Below are 6,429 nucleotides of genomic sequence, written 5' to 3'. Positions count from 1 at the left end.
TTGTTTATTTTTAAGAAAAACATAAACTACATACGTGTTTGGTTTAAATAAAATGTTTGAAAAATTTTAAAAATATAAACTAAAAAATATGTTTATTCATGCCTAAAATATTTATATTTATTTTTTATTTTTTATGATAATGGGATCATACACATTATAATTGAAAAAAAATAATTAAAAAAATAATTGAAAAAAAAATTAATTAAAAAAAAATTGTTAGTCAAATTTTTAAATTTTTGTTTAAAAACTTTTTTAAGTTACATTTTTTTTTTCAAATTTACAAATTGAGACTATCATTTATAAACTAAAAAAATTATCAAATAAATTTTTATGATAATTTTTAAAAATTTTATAAATATAAACTAAAAATAAAATGATTACTAAACAGGCCTTTCCATTTTTGTATGCATTCATTAACTCCCGTTGCTTGATTACTTTTTGTTTTTGTATGCATTTATTTTCTCTACCATATAATCTCTCCCTCCATGGTCTCTCTTCTTGCCTCTTTATTTGTTGGGTTATTGAGCTTATTTTTTGGCTCAATTTCGATGATTCGAATCGTTTATATTTTAAGATTTGTTAAGTATATCATACCTGTAAAAAATTAAGTTGATTGAATATCAGAAATTATGTGTTTAGATCATCGAACTAAAAATCATTTTTAAAAAAAAAATTAATAAACAGTTTTTTGAACATATAATTTATGATATCCGATAACTTGATTTATTACAAATATAATATACTTAATAAATTTTAAAATATGAACAATTCGAATTATCAAAATTGAACTTAAAAATAGGCTCAATAACCTAGCAAATAAAGAGGCAAGAAGAGACCATGGAGGGAGAGATTATATGGGAGAGAAAATGAATACATACAAAAACGGAAAAGTAATCAAGGAACTGGGAGTTAATGAATATAACTTTTATGATAGTTTTATGAGGGCTTAATCTTGGGCAGTTTTTTACTTCAATTCAAGTTTAGGGGTGTTTGGGAAGTTAGTTTTTAGGTTTTTTTTTTTTTTTCACTAAAAGATAAATTAGTTACAAAATAAAAAAAAAAATTCAAACAAAATATCATATTAAATCCTACAATCATTTCATTTTTTCTCTCACAAACATCATATTCAATCACAAAAAAATCCAACTATCTTCTCAAATATCAAAAAAAAATTCTCAAATAATATCCTACAACGAAAAAGACCTATATAAAAAAAAAATTATTTCCCAAACACCCACTGCTAGAATGCTCTACCTCTCTCCACTTGCTTATGAGCTGTTTCTTTTTAAACATTTTTTCTTATCTCTTCTAATGAAACCCTTTCTTGTTATCCTATATATGTTGTAACCCTCTTATGTTGTTGTCCTCTTTAGTTTGTCCCTTTCTTTAACGGAAAAGTAATCAATGAACGGGATGCATACCAAAACGGAAAGGCCTGAGAACTGAGTTGAATCTGGCTTCTCTCTCACTAATCTCACCAAAACATCTCAGATCTACCGATGATGGTTTCTTTCTCGCTCTTTCTCTCTCCATATTCTTTTCTTTTTCTCTTCTTTCCCCCCGTTTATTTAAAGAGTTTAGTAGTATCAGTATCAGAGACCAACCCAATCAGTATAAGAGACCAACCCCCCACCCCCATCAGTATAAGAGACCAACCCTGCAGTTTGATAAAATATGAACCCTTATTATCCTTTGAATATCGCTCTTTCTCGCTCTTTCTCTCTCCATATTAAATCTGTTATATACCACCTGCAGGCTTTTACTTGATGATATATGCTAGGGAATTTGCAAGGACTCTCAAGTATGCCAAAATATGATTAAATCTGCAATTTTTGTGTCTTGTACTGAATGATATGTTATTGAATTTGCAGGGACTCCCAAGTTTGATAAAATATGAACCCTTATTACCTTTGAATATCGTTTGATAAAATAAGTCATAATCAACATTACGATAAATCATACCAAGGGTAATAACCAAATATCATATTTGAGGCATATAACTAAAGAACTCTTCAATCATAATCAAAATTAAAATTACAAGAGGTTATAATTAGGTTTTGATTTCTCTCAAATGGTCATCCCAACTTGAGAAAGTGTTTAGACTTGGTAGGCCCATTTTGGAATTGATTTTCATAATTTAAACAATTTATTTTTTTGAATTCATTGAGTAGAATATTAATGCAAAAAATCAATATAATTGGACATCAGTAACTATATATTTGAATCATATTTGTTTTAAAAAAAATGGACGACAAATATAATTTCAAGAATAATTATCAATTTTTTGTAATATAAATTTAATTCTAACATATAACTACCTATGTTCGATTATTTTAATTTTTTATAGGAATATTTTACTCAACGAGTTTTAAAAAGTGAATGGTTCGGATCATCGAAACGGAACCCATGGTTGAGATGCAAATATAAGAGAAGCTCAACCCTTACAACTAAAGTACAACTAGTATAACAATGTGTCATAATCAAATCTTAATAAATAACACAAATGAGTTATAATCAAAGACTACAAAGATCATAATTGGACATATGATACATATTTAAAACAGAAAGTGTATTATAGAATTTTCATGCAAACACAAAAATAAAGATGAATATATTATATATATATTTCAATATTAAATAATTAACATTATTCTTTATTTATACAATTGGCAAAATATTATTGTAAAATTAGTTAAACTGTATTTAAATTAAAATTTAATGAAAATTCAATATAATTTAATAATTTTTAAATCTTAAAAAAATTATTCTAACTTTTTTATAAATAATTTAATGTGAAATATTACATCCACCCAACATAGTTTTACCCACCTAAAAAAATCTGTTAATTCAAAAAAAAAAAAAAAAAAAAAAATCGCACCATATCACCGATTTTACCTTGACTCCGGTTTGGATTAGAATACCACTTTGAGGTATGGTAATACACGACTCACCCCCTTTCGTTTTCTCTAAGAATAATACTTGGGACCCCCTTTTGGGGGTCACCCCCTCACCCCTTTGCCACGTGGCGGGTGGTGATTGGGGGAGCAGGAAAAAAAAGAAAAAGAAAAAGAAAAGGTAACCAATGAGAGAGAGAGGGGGTCAAAGGGGGTGGGAGGAAAAGGGGGATGAATCATTGTTGTTTCTCTAATACATGACTCCCCCGACTTTTCGTTTTCTCTCCTAGATAACCCCCCATCCCACAAATGAACTCCCTTTCTTGATTACTTTGATAGCGTTCGGTAACATTTATGTTTTTTAATTTATATTTATAAAAATTTTATAAATTAGTTTTTGTTTATTTTCAAGAAAAACATAAACTATATACGTGTTTGGTTGAAATAAAATGTTTGAAAATTTTTTAAAATATGAACTAAAAAATATGTTTGTTCATGCCTAAAATATTTATATTTATTTTTTATTATTTATGACAATGGGATCATGCACATTATAATTGGAAAAAAAAATTTTGTTAGTCAAAATTTTAAATTTCTATTTAAAAACTTTTTTAAGTTACGTTTTGCGAAAATTATTTATAAGTTCTATAAGGAAGACTTATACTGCATATGGTCCTACTAAAAAACTGATGTTCCTATAAGTCCTGTGAGAAGTTTGTTGACACATTTACGCTCAATATTAGTTATTAATATCATAAATAATAGTAAAACCATATATAGGAAATTGAATGTTACAATAGATCATATCTATATAAACGTAACGTAATGTAACGTGACACCTATACATAAACGTAACGTGACACCTATAGGAAATTGCATGTTACCATAGATTATATCTGCATAAACGTAACGTAACGTGACACCTACATAAACGTAATTGAATGTTGTTATAAATCATATCTACATAAACGTAACGTAACGTGACACCTACATAAACGTAACGTGACACCTATGATCGATGGAAACATTCAATTTCCTATATCATACATCATATTTATATGAAACGTAACGTGACACCAACATAAACCAGCAACATTTTCACATTCAATTTAAAAAAATAAAAACTCATTAAGTTTGCAAAACGTAACGTGACATGTTACGTTACGTTACGTTTATGTAGGTGTCACGTTACATTACGTATATATAGGTGTCACGTTACGCTACGTTTATGTAAGTATCACGTCACGTTACGTTTATGTAGGATCTTGTAGAATACATTCTTATCTAAATAGGACTTGAGACTCTATAAGAAATTATACAGGACTTAGCCTACCATAAGTGTTTAAAAAATGACTTATAAATAAATCTCCCATACGTTTTTTCCTCAAATTTACAAATTGAAACAATCATTTATAAACCAAAAAAATTATAAAATAAGTTTTTATGATAATTTTTAAAATTTTTGTAAATATAAACTAAAAATGAAATGATTACCAACAGGCGCTTTCCGTTTTTGTATGCATTCATTAACTTCCGTTCATTGATTACTTTTCGTTTTTGTATGCATTCATTTTCTGCACCATATAATCTCTCCCTCCATGGTCTCTCTTCTTGCCTCTTTATTTGCTAGGTTATTGAGCCTATTTTTGGGATCAATATCGATGACTTGAATCGTTCACATTTTAAGATTTGTTAAGTATATCGTACTTGTAAAAAATCAAATTAATCAAATATCAGAAATTATGTGTTTAGATCATCGAACAAAAAACCATTTTTAAAAAAAAATTAATGAACAGTTTTTTGAGCATATGATTTCTGATATTCAATCAATTTGATGTTTTACAAATATAATATACTTAGTAAATTTTAAAATATGAACAGTTCGAATTATCGAATTTGAGCCCAAAAATAGGCCCAATAACCTAGCAAATAAAGAGGCAAGAAGAGAGACCATGGAGGGAGAGATTATATGGGAGAGAAAATGAATGCATACAACAATGGAAAAGTAATCAAGGAACAGGAGTTAATGAATGCATACAAAAACGGAAAGGCCTAAGAACTGTGTTGAATCTGTCTTCTCCCTCACAAATCTCACCAAAACATCTCAGATCTACCAATGATGGTTTCTTTCTTGCTCTTTCCCTCTCCATATTCTTTCTTTTTCTCTTCTTTTCCCCATTTCTTTAAATAGTTTAGTAGTATCAGTACAAGAGACCAAGCCAATCAGTATAAGAGACCAACCCCCCCAATCAGTATAAGAGACCAGCCCCCCCCCCCCCACCCTCGTATTAATTATGATGGTTAATGGTTAAAATACCACCGCCGGAGGCAAGCTCACCACCGTTGGATTCCGATGGCCCTCATCAGGAACACCACCGATCTGGTACCTCTTCCGCCGAGGCTGAAACTGAGAACTGTGTTGAATCTGGCTTCTCTCTCACTAATCTCACTGAAACGTCTCAGAGCTACCGATGATGGTTTCTTTCTCGCTCTTTCCCTCTCTATGTTCTTTCTTTTTCTCTTCTTTCTCTCTAATCTCTCAAAAGCATTTCCAGATCTGAGTTAAATCTGCTCTCTGATCTCCATAATCAGGTTTTTATTTGATAGAAATTGTATGATTAAATCTTTTATATATCCCCTGCAGTTTTTGTGGCTTTTACTTGATGATATATGCTAGGGAATGATAGAAATGTGTATGATTAAATCTGTTATATACCACCTGCAGTTTTTGTGGCTTTTACTTGATGATATAAGCTAGGGAATTTGCAAGGACTCTCAAGTTTGCCTCTCACTCCGGTAAACAAACATGGCCTTTGTTTCCTCTATCCTATTCCTCACAACCTTTTCATCCTTTGCATATATATATATATATATATATCATGGTCATGAACCTCCGTCTGACCCTTTTCCATGTACATATATCCAGGTCATCCACCACTGCCGTATTCCTTTGTATGTATATATATCCTAGTCATCAACCATTGTCGGATTCCAATGGTCTTTGTCAGGAACACCGCCAATCCGAGGCTGAAACCGACGATTGTATTGAATCGGGCTTCTCCTTCACTATTCTCACCCAAACATCGCAGATCTACCGATGATGGTGATGTTTCTCGCTCTTTCGCTCTCCGTATTCTTTCTTTTTCTCTTCTTTCTCTCTAATCTTTCAAAAGAATATCAAGTTCGAGTTGAATCTGCTCTCTGACCTCCAAAATTTGGTTTTTATTTGATAGAAACTTGTATGATTGAATCTGTTATATACAACCTGCAGTTTTTGTGGCTTTTAGTTGATGATGTATGTTAGGGAATTTGCAAGGACTCAAGTTTGCCAAAATATGATTAAATCTGCAACTTTTGTGTCTTGTACAGGATGATGTGTTATTGAATTTCCAGGGACTCCCAAGTTTGATAGAATATGAACCCTTATTATCCTTTGAATATATTTTTTTTCTTTTTCTTTTTTTGTGCAAATGCTAACATGCAAACACTTTTTTTTTTCTTCTTCTTTTTGTTTTTAATGATATATATTTTATTT

The 6,429-nt window shown here is 30.1% G+C and overlaps 1 long non-coding RNA gene across 5 annotated transcripts in view; it reads left to right on the top strand.

Moving 5' to 3' along the window:
- Positions 1–1,139: 1,139 nt before the first annotated feature.
- Positions 1,140–6,429, top strand: part of LOC145789094 (uncharacterized) — an 84,765-nt gene continuing 79,475 nt past the window's right edge. Inside the window, exons 1-3 of one of the 5 annotated variants that reach the window (XR_014347295.1) lie at positions 1,140–1,505; positions 5,620–5,690; positions 5,821–5,997. This is a non-coding gene — a long non-coding RNA (uncharacterized LOC145789094). Of the gene's footprint in view, positions 1,506–5,147; positions 5,372–5,619; positions 5,691–5,820; positions 5,998–6,429 lie in introns of those variants that run through there. The other 4 variants (XR_014347294.1, XR_014347288.1, XR_014347289.1 and 1 more) reach the window with 4 other exon arrangements.

Source organism: Camellia sinensis, chromosome 12 (assembly GCF_055761805.1).
Source record: "Camellia sinensis isolate YWXY chromosome 12, ASM5576180v1, whole genome shotgun sequence".
Classification (NCBI taxonomy): Eukaryota; Viridiplantae; Streptophyta; class Magnoliopsida; order Ericales; family Theaceae; genus Camellia; species Camellia sinensis.
Note: the sequence above shows the minus strand (reverse complement) of the source record. Positions and strands in the feature narration are given on the sequence as shown.